The sequence below is a fragment of the Garra rufa genome, chromosome 17 (assembly GCF_049309525.1).
Source record: "Garra rufa chromosome 17, GarRuf1.0, whole genome shotgun sequence".
In the NCBI taxonomy this organism is placed as follows: Eukaryota; Metazoa; Chordata; class Actinopteri; order Cypriniformes; family Cyprinidae; genus Garra; species Garra rufa.
Genome location: NC_133377.1, coordinates 24,376,488 through 24,393,162, shown reverse-complemented (window position 1 = coordinate 24,393,162; position 16,675 = coordinate 24,376,488). Strand labels below are relative to the sequence as shown.

General features: G+C 37.4%; 1 protein-coding gene across 1 annotated transcript in view; it reads right to left on the bottom strand.

Moving 5' to 3' along the window:
- The window catches only part of gatad2b (GATA zinc finger domain containing 2B), a 60,207-nt gene extending 54,693 nt beyond the window's left edge, over positions 1–5,514 (bottom strand). Inside the window, exon 1 of the mRNA XM_073821861.1 lies at positions 4,696–5,514. The gene's annotated coding sequence lies outside the window, so the exon portion shown is untranslated. The remainder of the gene's footprint in view (positions 1–4,695) is intronic.
- Between the last annotated feature and the right edge of the window lie 11,161 nt (positions 5,515–16,675).

Sequence of the window (16,675 nt, the reverse complement as noted above, 5' to 3'; positions counted from 1 at the left end):
ATAAGCTTACAATTGATGTATGGTTTGTTAGGCTTGCTAGGACAATATTTGGCTGAGATACGTCTACTTGAAAATCTGATATCTAAGGGTGCAAAAAGAAATCTAGATATTGAGAAAAGTCGTCCAAATGAAGTTCTTAGCAATGCATATTACTAATCAAAAATTAAGTTTTGATATATTTACGGTAGGAAATGTACTAAATATCTTCATGGAACATGATCTTTACTTAATATCCTAATGATTTTTGCCATAAAAGCAAAATTGATCATTTTGACCCATACAATGTATTATTGGCTATTGCTACAAATACACCTATGCTACTTAAAGGGATAGTTCACCCAAAAATGATAATTTGATGTTTATTTGCTTACCTCCAGGGCATCCAAGATGTAGGTGACTTTGTTTCCTCAGCAGAACACAAACGAAGAATTTTAACAAAAACCGGTGCAGTCTGTCAGTCAAATAATGGCAGTCAATGGTTACCAAATCTTTAGAGGAAAGAAAAACATACACAGACAAATCCAAATTACACCCTGCGGCTCGTGACGATACATTGATGTCCTAAGACACGAAACGATCGTTTTTTGTGAGAAACTGAACAGTATTTATATCAATTTTTACCTTTGATACAAAGCCACGTCCATCTCTCCTGAGCACGAGTTTAGCTTTCGGCTAGTTACATGTGAACGCGCTCTGACGTAGTATACGCAAACGTCGGAAGCGATCTGTCGCATGTATACGACACTCATTGTTTACACAGTGCACAGAGACTGTGGGTATATTGGCTATTCAAAATGGTAATTACTTGCGCTTATCCTGATTGTTCAAACCGATTTAAAGCTAAAAGATTACATTTGCTTGCACAAACTCATCCAGGACTTTTAACCGATTTCCCCTTACGGTGTTTGCGTATTCTACGCCAGAGCGCATACACGTCACGAGCCGGATGTTAAGCTCGTGCTCAGGACAGATGGACGTGGCTGTGTATCAAAGGTAAAAAATGATATAAATACTGTTCAGTTTCTCACAAAAAACGATCGTTTCATGTCTTAAGACATCAATGTATCGTCACGAGCCGCAGGGTGTAATTTGGATTTGTCTGTGCATGTTTTTGTTTACTTTTAAAGGTTTGGTGCCCATCCACCTCTATTATTTGGCTGGCAGACTGCACTGGTTTTTGTTAAAAATCTTCATTTGTGTTCTGCTGAGGAAACAAAGTCACCTACATCTTGGATGCCCTGGGGGTAAGCAGATAAACATCAAATTTTCATTTTTGGGTGAACTATCCCTTTAAGACTGGTTTTGTGGTCCAGGGTCTCATTTTAAAGAATGTTAGCAATTTTTGACTCATTTTACAAACATTGCAATTCAAAGAAGAAAGTCATACAGATTTAGAAATGACAAAGGTGAGCAAATGAAAAAAGATGCACATTTTAGGTAAACTATTCACAGCACAAGGCTTAAGCCCTGAATCACAAACCACTTGAAAATATGCATTAGGCTATTCATATTGAAAATCCATGCATTCAGCATGGGAATGCCAATGTTGTGCTAAAGCACTAGTACTAACATGAGATCTGGTGTGCAGCAGGTTTAGGTAGAACAGGTACTTGAACGGGTACCTTTAAACCATGACAGATCTATGATGAAATCTACATTGATAACTTGAGCTTAGAGTCTTTGCTCATCTCAGTGTATTCCATCTTATCACCTGGCACCGCACTTCACAGGTTTTGTGGGCTTAACAAAACCAGACAGTCACTAGCAATAAGGTGCCCGTGCACCATGGAAATTAAAGAGAACAAACTGCATAAAATCCTTTCACAGACGATGGCCATAAGCTCGGGTGCACCGACTAAAGTGATGAATAGCCCAAAAAAAGGTAGAAAAATAAATACCACGCTGCCAAGTATCTTCCGCCTGAGGGGGAGGAGGGGGAACAGTCCACACAAAATGCCTTTGAGCAAAACAGTCAATAAGAACATTGTTTGGACCCCTCTTGAGGATGTAATACTAGTGGGGCGCCCCTCACAGTATGCAGCAGCCTTTTTCAAAATTAGCAGAAAACACTCCAATTGGCTCTTATTAGATGTGCTACTTGCTAAAAAAATATTTTTTCTTCACAGCTCTGTTGTTTACACAAATTACTTACATCAGACATTAGTATGATTTCACCAGGGTAATTCCTAGAGAAGTACACGCTCACTGACTTCTATGCAGACCTTTCTCTCTGCACAATAAGTATAAATGACTTTAATAACAGTGGGTGGAGAGCTTTTTTTCTCTGTGACTTGTCAAAGTGGGAAACTTTTATATGCTATAAAAATATCTAGGAGTACATAAGTCTGTTAGTTTCCTGAATAATTCCTTGAACTTAAAAGGTGCACCTAGTAGGTTTGTGTTTACATTTAGCAGTTTTAAACCTTATGGTGATGTTCATACCCAAGCTGCGGGTTTTCGTTTTTGTGTCTTTGTCTGTCTCATACTACAGTACTGAGTTCAAACTCATTCGGTTTGCTATGTTATGTCTATTATTAGCGGTAGTAGTAACTCTGTCACTTTTGCAGAGGCCTTGGTTCCAGAAGTACTTTTCCCATCCATTTTTCTTAGTGGGATTTTTGAAGTCTTTGATAAAAAGTTGTAAGCCATGAACCAAACTATCAAAAGATCAAACTTTGTTTTGAAGCAAAGTAGTTTTAGAAAATCAGACAAAGAGTCTGTGGACCTAACAACTTTGAATGAGGGAAAGGACACAAAATCATTCATACATTTTTGGAATAGTGGAATAAATAAGTTTTCCATTGGTATATGGTTTGTTAGGGCAGGACAATAATTGGCCGAGACACAACATTTGAAAATCTGGAATCAGAGGGTGCAAAAATGTACAAAATATCTTAAAAGAGCATGATCTTTACTTAATATGCTAATGATTTTTGGCATAAAAGAAAAATCTATTATTTTGACCCATACGATGTATTATTGGCTATTGCTACATATATACCCAAGCTACTTAAGACTTGAGTTTTGTGGTCCAGGATCACATTTATGGATATATAAACTATTGATTTAAAGCTGTTTTGTGTATAAAGAAACAACATATTCTACATTTACTGCAAAAAATGAATATATACAGAAATATTTAGGTAGTTTGAGAGCACAGACAGTGAGTGAGTGCTAAAAAATTATTCTAATGTGATTTGCTTGATTAGATTCTCTGATTGATTTCTTTGCAGAATGATGGGTAATGTACTGTTTTTTACTGTCAAATACCATTACTTCAAAGTAAAAAGGTTAAAACCATGCAAACAGACTGCATAAGAACACGGATTAACAATCTTGTTAGTTTACGTTAGGTATGATTTTTGAAGTTGTTGTTAAAAATCAATTCCCCAATGAAAAAAATAAATGTAACTTTTGAGACCAGATTGACATGGGCAAGTCATGTGATCTCAACATGGCAGCACCCACTTGATGTAGTACAGTTAATTTCTTTATATGTAAAACTTATTTAAAAATGAGAAAAAAAAAATGAAAGTGCATGTTTAAAAACTTTTGGGTGGTAGCAAAATAAGAATTTGCCCTATAGTGGAATTATCTGTCACGTGCATTTTTACTTAAAATGGTGAAAAAGTAAAAGTCTCCACAAACAAACTACTGTCATCTAGCTACTAAATGCATATGAAAAATTCTTGAGGGGTCAAACTGTGCAAATCAGACTGCTGGAGTAAGCCTCCGACTATATAAAGCCTATAAAGTAAAGGCAGTTCACTTTGGACGTGTCTGCAGAGAACGAATAACAGAGAGCATATATCATTGATCAGAGTTTCTTTCTAAACGTCATCTCCCCCCGATTATCAGTGACTCCCTGTTGGCTTCGATCAATACCTGCATTCACGCTGGAATTAGATTTCACTCTTACGTCTGTCAAGTGTTGGGCAGCCATTTGCGTGCATATGGAGCAAGTTGAGAGAACGTCCTCACTTACGTAAATGGCTGATGCATTTTCGACATCTTTTTTTTCTAATTGTACAGGCTCACCGTACACTATCCGTGTGCCCTCGGCACAGTAGAGAGAAAGCCCGCTCCCCCGAACAGCCCCAAAACACTCACTAAACAGCCCGTTTACGCCGATATCGTCGGTATACGAGCGTTAGATTATATTTTGATGGCGTTGCATGTGTGTACATGTTGGGCTTTTTCATTGTGTCTGAGCTGCTACTGCACTACTGTAGCCACAGCCGGGAGGACGCGAGGCTTTCTCCGCCAATCTAGGTTAACCCCTAGAGACACCAGATGAAACAATGAACGCCGTTTCACACATATAAAATGCCGCTTTGCCCAGTAAACTTGTCAAAGTTGCCTGCTAAACGTGACGGGCTTTTCGCACAATCGCTCTTGAAATAGCCGCTCGATGTGCGATACGCCACGGCGCAATCCCGAGCTCATTTTAATAGTATTAGCCAGCCACTTTGAACTGCTGCGTGTTAGAAGCGCTTTGCTTTCCACGCAAAATCCGCTATGCTATTGTCTGGCTGCTCAGCAGACTCCCTCAAAAGCCCTTTTAACCGCTTAGCCCATTCATTTACGCCGAACGACGGCTGAATCGCATGTGGATACGATTAGAAAGCATATCGCTCCCGAATTCCCCAATCCGATCCGATACCGGCTAGGCCGCGCCTGGATCCCCGGACTCACCTGACTCGCCTTTACCCTTCAGGTTCCTCTGGCTCCGGGTTCACTCTCCGATCCTGAAGCGCTGCTGTAGCTCTTCACGACCAGTCCCCGGCACCGGCAGGCAACACAAAAGCGCTGATTGGGCCTCGGCGAGCGCTCATCCCCTTGGTCTCTGCCCAGACAGACGGGTTATTGGTCGGCGGCTGTGTCGGAGACGCGCCCCTATTAAGGTGTATGTTGTTGTCTGTGTCTGGAGGGGAGGGGACAAGAAGCTCTGAAATGATGGGAACTAAATGGGTTGTTATGCGCGTCGTGTCGGCAGCACAAGGCGAGCTTACTACACTGACAGATAAATTGTGGACAGCCATATTAACTCCCTCTTCTTTCCGATCGACTGGAGCATTTTGAGGAACATTGTGGCGTGGAACCGCGCGATTCCATACAACATTTGGACATTCTTCCAGCCGTTTCCAAAACTTGCAGACGAACATAACAGACTGTACTTTTTCGCAATGATCAGTTTTAGACGGTTGATTTTAGGCCGCATATGTGGACCGGAGAGTGATTCGCACCAAATTTGATTTGCCATTGTCTGAAGCAACGATGGCTAGAAAATGATTTTTGAATAGTAACGAAACCATGCTTATTGTTCAGATCTGGATTATTTTGCAGGGACTTATTTCTACTGTAATGCAGATATAAATAATAACCAATTTCAAATGATTTAAAGGTATTAAAATGCATATTGGTTCTGTTCATAATAATACAATTATAGGCTACATATACATTTGTTTTAAGATATTGCAAGCGAACTAAATAAAGGTACATGCAAAATCATTTTAGCATACGTTGTTTTGATATGTAAACCAGGGGCAAGATTAATTATCTTTCAAGTGCATTTTTACTTAAAATGTTGTAAATGCCAAAAGGTGGGAAAAAGGACTCGCTAGATACTAAATGCAAATGTAATTTACATATGCAAATGTATATATATTAAAACGCTGTAAGTGCAACATGGCAAACAAAGAAACAATAATACATACCTCTGCATCAATAATTCTGCATGTATATTTACTACAGAGACGGTCCTTCAGAGCATGTCCCGTGCTCAAGGGTACAATAGTAATGGTACTTCAACCTTTTTTCTTTCTTTTTTTTTTGTTTACAGTGTCACACCACCCACAACTTGTTGGCATGCTTCCAGAAAGATGAGTTAAATGTCAATGCAATGCAATAGCCCACTTGTGTTGTTTTCATAGCCAAACATTTTTGCATACAAAACATCCATTTGATAACATCATGAACATCAAAAAAAAAAAAAAAGTAAATGCCAAAATGTAAAGACATTTACATTCTTAGCTTCATTTTAAAACAGTCAAACTACTATTGATGTACTATATTAATATAAACATTAGTTAGAACTAGAACTATGCCATGTGCCACAGGCTGTCATGCTTTCAAAACATTGTTTGTCAGAAAACAACAATGTGTGGTATGACAGACGGATTTAGCAATCCGAGAAACATCCGAGAAAAAAGTGACATCCACAGGAATGGACACTTGAGTCTCAAGCAGATATCATCAGCATCTGCCCAATAGTTTTCTGCAGCAAGATATACATCATTTGAAGGGCATGTAAGAGATATTAAATTATTTTTCCTTTATTTTGCACTCATTTATTCTTATAGTCGCCACACTGATGGAGCAGTAGCACACACTGACTGAACAATACGATTCTCTTGACCTACTTAGACATGCATGCATTGTTGCAGCCAGAATACTAAGAGTGCAACAAAGGTGTGAAACTCTGTATCCAAAGGTTTAACGAAGAAAACATAAAAGTCGGTTATCGTTCTCACGTGTATGTACAGTAAAACCAGTCCCCGTAAAATCATTGTTACATGCAGCGTTTTTTCATCCGGGTATTGTTTACACTCACTGTTATGATACTGTATCTCGCTCGTCATATACTGTAGCGGCTATATGGGACCGCAGCGGCTTTGTCCCGTCAGGACCAGCTAAAAGCACCTCTCTGGTTAACTGGATGTGTCTTTGTGTTACAGGCACGGAAGATTAGTGACAAATCGCAACATTTGTCCACCATAAACCCGCATAGCGTTTTAACCGAATGTGGGTATGTATTGATGTTCACATTGAACTCTTTTATTGTTTGTCAACACTGAGGCTGAGACATCTAGCGGCGGTTTGTGCTGTTTACGGCAGATTTACAACGCACTGAATGAGTCACTGCAATATGAAGTACATTAATAACTCACTACTGTCTGCACCTACAAGGGTCTGAGTAACTCCATGTCGCATCTTAGCGGTCAACTAAAAGGTTTACTTCATTAAACACACGAAATACCATACGGTAATTGTATAGGCCTAGTTCATAAAGAAATTACAGGCTTAAAAGAGTTGGTTCACCCCCAAATTAAAATTCTGTTATAATTTAGACGCTCACGGTTTGGGACTTTCTTTGTTAAGTGGAAACAAGAAAGAAGATATTCTGAATAATTTATAGTCTTACATGCTTTTTGTTCATACAATGAAAATCCATGGGGTCCAGTTTTGTTTTAGACCCCTTTGACCTTCAGAAAGTCATACAGGTTTGGAACGTGAGAGTAAATAAACTGGTGAACTATCACTTTAAATTTAGAGTCACCATTATGAACAATTATGAACAAGAATTTCCCTTCTCCATAAAAAGTATTTCTATGAGTCATATGTTGAAAATAACCAAGAATCAAAGGAAGTTCCTTATCTTTCATCTGTCTACCTCATGTACATTCAAAAACGACCAATATAATGATGTTAGTTTGTTATTTAGACTCAAACAGAACTGAAACAAAGTACAGTACCAAGTATGTTTCATCATAGCAGTTATTTGGAGTCAGGTGACGGCTTAACTGCATTGACTTACGTCCACTGTGTTTCTCAGAACAGATTTTATGTGTAACTGATTTCAATGAGGAGGGCCTGTTAGATTTAAGAGTACAGATTAGTGCTAAATATTGCATGCGGTGATTCTCTGAGCTAATCCAGCATTCCCTTCACGGATTGGCCATTTGCATCATCACCCGGTAGTCCAATGAACGCCAACACTCACTTCATAAAATATCAACAACCCAGTTTTTTTTAGATTCGATGACTAAATATTCCAGTCTCTCTCTCTCTTTTTCTCTCTGTGTCTTTCTGTTTGTATAAGGTCTTGGAGTCACATGGTGTCATGTGGCAAGTGTATGAGTGCAAAGTCACATGTTAGGTACTGTAACTTCCAAACAGGTTCACATTTAAACCTGTCATCTTAAACACTGTTTTTGAGTATCCTGTCAGATATGTGTGCTTATTTAAATGTGTAGTGTTCAAAACACCAAAGACTCTGAAATGTGTGAATCAACACACTGTATAAACTTTCTATACATGATATTCATATTTTAATGGTGTGAACTGCCTTCAGTCGTATAGTTTTTGCACCACTGTTATGTGTGATGTTTCCTGCAATCCCACATCAGCAATGTGAAGAAACACATTATGAGATGGTAACAGGTTTATGTCGGCTTCAGTATGAAATTCATTAGAGTCTCAAATTTTACCCACAATCTAACTGGACAAGTCAGCAGGGGGTCTGCATTAAAGACTAAAACTAAGCAGACTAAGCGGGTTAACTCGTGATTAAAAGCTCTGACTTAAAAATCATGGAGAAAAAAAAAACAGCAACTACTTCCTTGATGCCATCAGTTCCTTAATGAAGTAGCTCACTTTCAGAACAAAAATTTACAGATAATGTACTCACCCCCTTGTCATCCAAGAAGTTCATGTCTGTCTTTCTTCAGTCGTTAGGAAATTATGTTTTTTGAGGAAAACATTTCAGGATTTCTCTCCATATAATGGACTTCTATAGTGCCCCAGAGTTTGAACTTCCAAAATGCTACTCCTTTAAGCTGTTAAAGGAATATTCAATAAACACTGAGCTCGATAGCCTTTGTGGCATAATGTTGATTGAATGTTGAACTTTTCTCCACTTCTTTAATCCCGAATTTAAACTAAAAAATAAATCAAAATCATCCTTAAGCTCAAACCACATTACAAAAATGTATTTTTCATGCAGTTACAGATAATGAAAAAAGACAACTGGAATAACTGTGAAAACACAGTGTTTTTTTTTTTTGTTTTTGTTTTTTTTTGGTAATGTTATTTGAGTTTAAATGGATATTCACCCAAAAATGAAAATGACCCCATGATTTACTCATCCTCAAGCCATCCTAGATGTATATGACTTTGTTCTTTCAGACAAATACAATCTTAGTTATATTAAAAAATGTCTTGGCTCGTTCAAGCTTTATAATGGCAGTGAATGGCTGTTGAGATTTTGAAGACCAAAAAAGTGCATCAATCTATCATAAAAGTATATCCATCCATCATAAAAAGTGCTCCACATGGCTCCAGGGGATTAATAAAGACCTTCTGAAGTGAATCAACGCTTTCTTTAAAGAAAAATATCAATTTTTAAAACTTTATAAAGACTGGTTTTCCTTAGGTGTAAACAAAACTTGGTTCTTGTGAGACTAGAATATTCTCACAGAGCTTTATATTTTCACAAAACACCACTCTCTCGTGAATGACAGTTAGCGGAAGCTAGAGATTATAGTTTATAAAGTTTTAAATATAGATATTTTTCTTACACAAATGCCTCGATTCACTTCAAAAGGCCTTTATTAAAGGAGTAGTTCACTTTCAGAACAAAAATTTACAGATAATGTCTTTCTTATGTTTTTTTTTAGACTTCTATGGTGCCCTCAAGTTTGAACTTCCAAAATGCAGCTTCAAATGGCTCTAAACGATCACAGCCGAGGAAAGAAGGGTCTTATGTAGCAAAACGATTGGTTATTTTCTAAATAAATATCATTTGGAGCCCTTTGAAACTGCATTTAAACTGCATTTTGGAAGTTCAAACTCAGGGGTGCCATAGAAGTCTATTATATGGAGAGAAATCTTGAAATGTTTTCCTCAAAAAAACATCAAAAAAACATTTCTTTACGACTAAAGAAAGAAAGACATGAACATCTTGGATGACAAGGGGGTGAGTACATTACTTGTAAATTTTTGTTCTGAAAGTGAACTACTCCCTTAACCCCCTGGAGCAGTGTGGAGGACCTTTTATGATGGATAAATCTACTTTATTGGACTTCAAAATCTCAACAGCCATTCACTGCCATTAAAAAGCTGGGAAGAACCAGGAAATGTTGTAATACAACTTTGATTGTATTCGTCTGGATTAAGAAAGTCATATACAGTACACCCAGGATGAACAAATCAGGGTCATTTTCATTTTTGATTAAACTATCATCAGGACGTTACTCTTGTTTTATTTTATTTCTGATGTTTTGTGAAAGTTTTCATTTCAAGTCTTCCAAAAATTGTCCCAATTATAAATGTTTACTAGCAATCATTCACTTCGTATAAAAAGTTCCACAAATGCCATCAGTTGAGCTTAATTTTAAATGTTGATCGACGCACGTTTTGTGCATTGTGTTGGTTCTAGAGTAGTTGTGGTTGTGCTAGTGGTGTCTATAATAAGTACTGTACAATCCCCTACATGGCATTTATTTGTCCTTTTTAGGGAGCTAGTCTCCCATCTGGTGGTCATAATGTTAAATTCTGTTCACAATTAAGTTAAGTTCACAATTCTGAAAGATAAGACAGCAGTCTTTATGTAATTCACACACACATATCAAAAGCATTTTCCATCCTTGAAGCACTGATTTGGTCTAGAGTATACAATAAATGCTTCATGTTATTTTATTTGAACATTCTCATTGTAATATAGCATGAATATTCTTTTAACATTTGAACACACATATACAAAGATTTTTGTTTGTTGTAACGCCATGCTTGATTTATTATCACCGATGTATGATTGCTTCGATCAAATGTTAGAGATTATTTCTCATTGCTAATTAATGTTCAAAATTAAGTGGTAGGAAGACAGCAGACAGGGAGTAATTAAGCTTCATGTTAATGAGTTACAGCTCAGTAAGGTTTGAATAACATTAAGTATTAGACACAACTGGAGGAGGGCTTCCTCTGGCGTGTGAGCTGTCAATTCATTCAAAGGTCTGAATGTTGATTATAAAAAAAACATTTGGATAGAGAACACTTCCAAATCCATTTTCAGCAACAAATTCAGCACACGAGAGGATTAAGATATTAATATAAGTATTATCGATATCAGATATGCGACATCAATATTAGAGACAGCATCAAATCCGTTCTTAAGCTCACAGACAGGGGAGATGTTATGTAAACACTCAAAGTGCATATTAAATAATCTCATGAATGTTATGCAATCTGTCAACTAAGACTGCAGAGCGTGCACACACACACTTGGGTGGTTAGCTAGTAACGCATACTAAGGTGAAGAGAGAGATTATATAAAGAGGTCATTGTGTTCTAGAGAACATAATCGAGTTTCATCATGAAGAAAAGAGTCATGGTCCCCATAAAGCTCAAAGTCTGAGAAACAGATTACAGTTTTTATTGATATAATTTATTCTGATTTAAAATCTGGTTTAAAATATAGAAAGTGTGACAGAGTGGATTATTTAAAAATGTCTCAAAAAAATCCGGAGTGAAATATTAATTTATGCTGAAACACAGTTGGCCGGTTGAATGAAGAAATCTTTCCAGCAGAGGGCAGTACAACCTAAACAGAGATTGTCGGTCAAAAACACTGGCTCTGCAAAACGAAATTCTATGAAAACGTGATTTCATGTTGTAGTTATTTTATCTAAAGGTATATGTTGTATAATCACATAAGCTAATTAATTAATTAATTAATAAAACAAAAAATGATAAACACTGCAGCTCAAAAGTTTGGGATCAGTAAGATTTTTAATATTTTTTAAAGGTTTCTTATGTTCATCAGGGCTGCATTTATTTGATCAAAATACAGAAAAAATATTTCAATTTAAAATAACTGTTTTCTATGTGAATATATTTTAAAATGTAATTTATTCCTGTGATACAAAGCACATTTTTCAAAATCATTACTCTTAATATGCTGATTTATTATCAGTGTTGGAAACTAAATAGTTGTGCTGCTAATATTTTTTTGGAACCTCTGATACTTTTTTTCCCCAGAATTATTTGATCAATAAAAGGTTAAAAAGAACAGCATTTATTTAAAATAGGAAGGTTTCTAACAATATATACTACTGTTCAAAAGTTTTCTTTTTTTTTTTAAATAAATTAATACTTTTATTCACAGAGGATGTGTTAAATTAATAAAAAAGGGATAGCATAGATTTACATAGTTAGAAAAGATTTGTATTTTTCTTTTTAAATTATTCATCAAAGAATCTTGGAAAAAAAGAATTACAGGTTCCAAAAAAATATTTGGCAGCACAACTGTTTCCAACATTGACAATTCTAATAATAAATCAGCATATTAGAATGGTTTCTGAAAGATTATGTGACACTTAAGACTGGAGTAACAGCTGATGACTTCTTTAAAAAACATCACAAGTCTTACTGATCCCAACTTTTTGAGCGGCAGCAGTATATATAAATATAAATAAATAAATATAAATATAAATATAAATATATATATATATATATATATATATCCCAAATTTTGACTTAAAGTTATTTTTATTCAACCAGCAAGTTGTTTTTTTTTTTTTATTAGAAATGACACAGATGTCTCTCAGACAATGTACAAGAGGCATCAGTGTGGAAAAAATATTACTCATCTTTTATTTACATTTGAACAAAAAGTGGCATGTCCAAAATTATTCATACCCTTCTCGATAATCAATAGAAAAGCCTTTATTGGCTATTACAGCAATCAAACGCTTCCTATAATTGCTGACCAGCTTTTTGCATGTCTCCACTGGTATTTTTGCCCATTCATCTTTAGCGATGAGCTCCAAATCTTTCAGGTTGGAGGGTCCCCTTGCCATTACCCTGATCTTTAGCTCCCTCCACAGATTCTCAATTGGATTTAAGTCAGGACTCTGGCTGGGCCACTGCAAAACGTTAATGTTTTTGTCTGCTAACCATTTCTTCATCACTTTTGCTGTGTGTTTTGGGTCGTTGTCATGCTGAAATGTCCACTGGTGCCCAAGGCCAAGTTTCTCTGCAGACTGCCTGATGTTGTTGTTGAGAATTTTGATGTATTGCTCCTTTTTTATGGTGCCGTTTACTGTGATTAGGTTCCCTGGTCCACCGGCTGAAAAACACCCCCAAAACATTAGGTTCCCACCACCATGTTTGACAGTGGGGATGGTGTTCTTAGAGTTGAAGGGTTCTCCCTTTTTACGCCAAATGAAGGCTACATCATTTCAACAACATCAATTTTTGTTTCATCTGACCATGAAACAGAAGACCAGAAGTCTTCTTCTTTGTCCATATGAGCATTTGCAAAGGCCAATCGGGCTTTTGTGTGCCTTATCTGGAGAAGTGGTGTCCTCCTTGGACTGCGTCCGTGGAACCCAGCGGTGTGCAGTCTCTGTGGACTGTCTGCCTTGAGATGTTGCCACCAGCAGAGCCCAGATTCATCAGGATGGCCTTGGTGGTGATCCTTGGATTCTTTTTTACCTCTCTCACTATCCTCCTGGCCAGCACAGGCGTCACTTTTGGCTTCTGACCATGTCCTCTGAGATTTTTCACAGTGTGGAACATCTTGTATTTTTTAATAATACTTTGCACTTTAGCCACTGGAACTTCAAAACATTTAGATATGGTCTTATAGCCCTTTCCTGACTTGTGAGCAGTCACAATGCACAGCTGCAGGTTCTCAGTGAGCTCTTTAGTCTTAGCCATGACTGTCCACAAACCAACAGCAGAGAGCTTCTGTTTTTCACCTGTTGAGTTGATTAAAACAGCTGTTCCCAATAAATCAGGGTAATTAGGATGCTTTAGAACAGTTTGGACTATTTGGAATGGTATAGAACTTTGGATTTTCCCATTGACTGTAACAGTCTTATTATCTTTTGGGAGAAGCCTGTGTCATTTCCGGTCAAAAAAAATTGCTGGTTGAATAAAAGTAACTTTAAGTCAGAATCTGCCAGGGGTATGAATAATTTCAGACTTGACTGTATATATATATATTGCATCTATTGCTACCTGTTGAGCACAGCAGCCTGCTAAATGCCTGAAATGTACATGTAGTTATAATTGTGAAACCTTGTACAGTCTATTAAGTACAGACCTAAAGAACAAAATGAAAGTTTTGGGAACTTTGTACCATGTCCTTCACCAGCGAATTAAACACTCCTTATATTCGCTCTGTATAAAAACTGGCTTTTATTATTTAATTATTATTCTTAATTGATTTAATCAGCAGAGCAAAAAGAACGGAGCAAAATCCTCAACCTGCACAACATTTAATCTCTGAACCAGTTAACCTTGAAGAGATGTGACAGCAGAGATCAAACTGCAAATGGAACATGTTCATCAACATATTCTTTGCAATTAAAACGTCCACAGAAGCAGATTTAAAAGGCGGTTGCATTTGAATGCCTCAATTACCATGTATGTGTAATACAAGAGGAGAGTGAATACAAATGAGTTTTTACTCCTTCATAACATTTGACACAGGACAAATCAGATCTCAGTAACCATCTGTTGCATTCAGACAGAGAATCCAATAATAAAGCTAGAAATAAATTGCAAGAGACTCCCTGTTGTTAGAAAGCCATGCTATGCCACAGTGAATGTTTTTTTTTTTTGGTCTCTACAACAATAAGCAGTGTTGAGAAAAGATACAATATTGCTTTACGTGGTTACTTTTTATGAAAATTAATGCGTTAAGTTACTTTGGCTTTACTACTTCTCATCTGGGGTTGCTCGTTTGTTTTTAATATAAAATAAGCTCTATTTTGGCTATTGTAAAAGCCCTTTCACACAAGAATAATCTTTAGCAGAAGGACATCAACACCTGTACAGTAGAGGGCGCCGCTCAAACAAACCTTTCAGCTGTGCCATGCCATTCATTAGCCGCTATAAATAACGAGAAGAATAACAACTTGTAGTGAACGGTAAAACAAAAGTCTTCCCTACAGACAAAAGTCTTCCCTACAAACCAGTGTGTTCATAATTAGGATAATACATTAAAATAATATGGTAAGACACACAAATATGCAATGACCAGCAGCAAAACGAGCTGTTTTGTACAGCTAAAAATAGTTTTGAGAAATGGTGAATCTGTTTTTGTGCAAGTGAGATGAGTAAATTCATGCTGCCATTTAATCTAGAACTACAATAAGCATAACGTTTACACAGCGCACACATTGCCTCTGCTTACTCCCAGTTTCTCTGAACATGGGAACAGGAGAGCTGTCAGTCAATGAATGGGAAAACAAAGTAACTGGCGTTACGTTTGTGAAAAAGTTACCCAGACATATTCTTATAAATTATGAAGTAACTTGTAATGCGTTAACCCCAACACTGACAGTTAGCACTGGAGAGTCAATGAGTCTTGACATATGTGACCCTGGACCACAAAACCAGTCATAAGGTTAAATTTTACAAAACTGAGATATATACATCATATGAAAGCTCAATAAATAAGCTTTCTACTGATGTATAGTTTGTTAGGATAGGACAATATTTGGCCGAGATACATCTATTTGAAAATCTGGAATCTATGGGTGCAAAAAAATCAAAATACTGAGAAAATCACCTTTAAAGTTGTCCAAATTAAGTTCTTAACAATGCATATTACTAATCAAAAATTACATTTTGATAGGTTTACAGTAGGAATTTTACAAAAAATCTTGATGTAACATGATCTTTACTTAATTTCCTAATGATTTTTGACATAAAAGAAAAATCAATAATTTTGACCCATACAATGTATTTTTGGCTATTGCTACAAATATACCCCAGCGACTTAAGACTGGTTTTGTGGTCCAGGGTCACATATTTGAACAGTTCACCTACTTTTGTTTATCTTAAACAGTGGTAATACGTCTCCACTATATATTTTGTATAATGGAATAGTCTATTGTGCGTATTTGTACCTATTCTTCAACGCAAAAGCATAGCCTATGGGTGAGACGTCCAGTTCATTAGCCACTATAGAGGGTTTGCACTTATGCCACCGTTTGGTCAGTTACCCTGATGTGCGGCCATATTGGAGATACTCAAATGTAAATAACAGCACTGACTGCACAGTTAATGTACTACTGAATATGTTGTTCAGCTAATTTATGCTGGCTAAACCACTGAAAAAATGTGTGGAAGCTGCCTAATCATATAGACGAGGACTTAGTAAGTAGGAAATAGTGCAATATTTTGACAAACTAAAGTTAATAGGTGGAAAGATACATATGAGCAGTATTAAGATATTAGCCTAATATTTTACCTACCTGACTGGAAGTGATTAGAACAAACACAAATGTTGTCAAGACTCTTGCCCTGGAAATCCTGGTTCAGTTTGGCCAACCACAAAAGCCTTTTGACAGTTTTTTGAACTCTTCTACTTGATTTGTCATAACTTTTGTCATAAACAGTCCAGGAGACCATGGCGGATCTGGGGGTTCAGGGGGCCATGGCCGGATAATCAGTCCAGGAGGCCATGGCGGATCTGGGGGGCTCAGGAAGCCATGGCCGAGTATACAGTCCAGGAGGCCATGGCCGAGTATACAGTCCAGGAGGCCATGGCCGAGTATACAGTCCAGGTGGCCATGGCCGAGTAAACAGTCCAGGTGGCCATGGCAGGGTAAACAGTCCAGGTGGCCATGGCCGGATAAACAGTCCAGGAGGCCATGGCGGATCTGGGGGCTCAGGAAGCAATGGCCGAGTATACAGTCCAGGAGGCCATGGCCGAGTATACAGTCCAGGTGGCCATGGCCGAGTATACAGTCCAGGTGGCCATGGCCGAGTAAACAGTCCAGGAGACCATGGCGGATCTGGGGGTTCAGGGGGCCATGGCCGGATAATCAGTCCAGGAGGCCATGGCGGATCTGGGGGCTCAGGAAGCCATGGCCGAGTA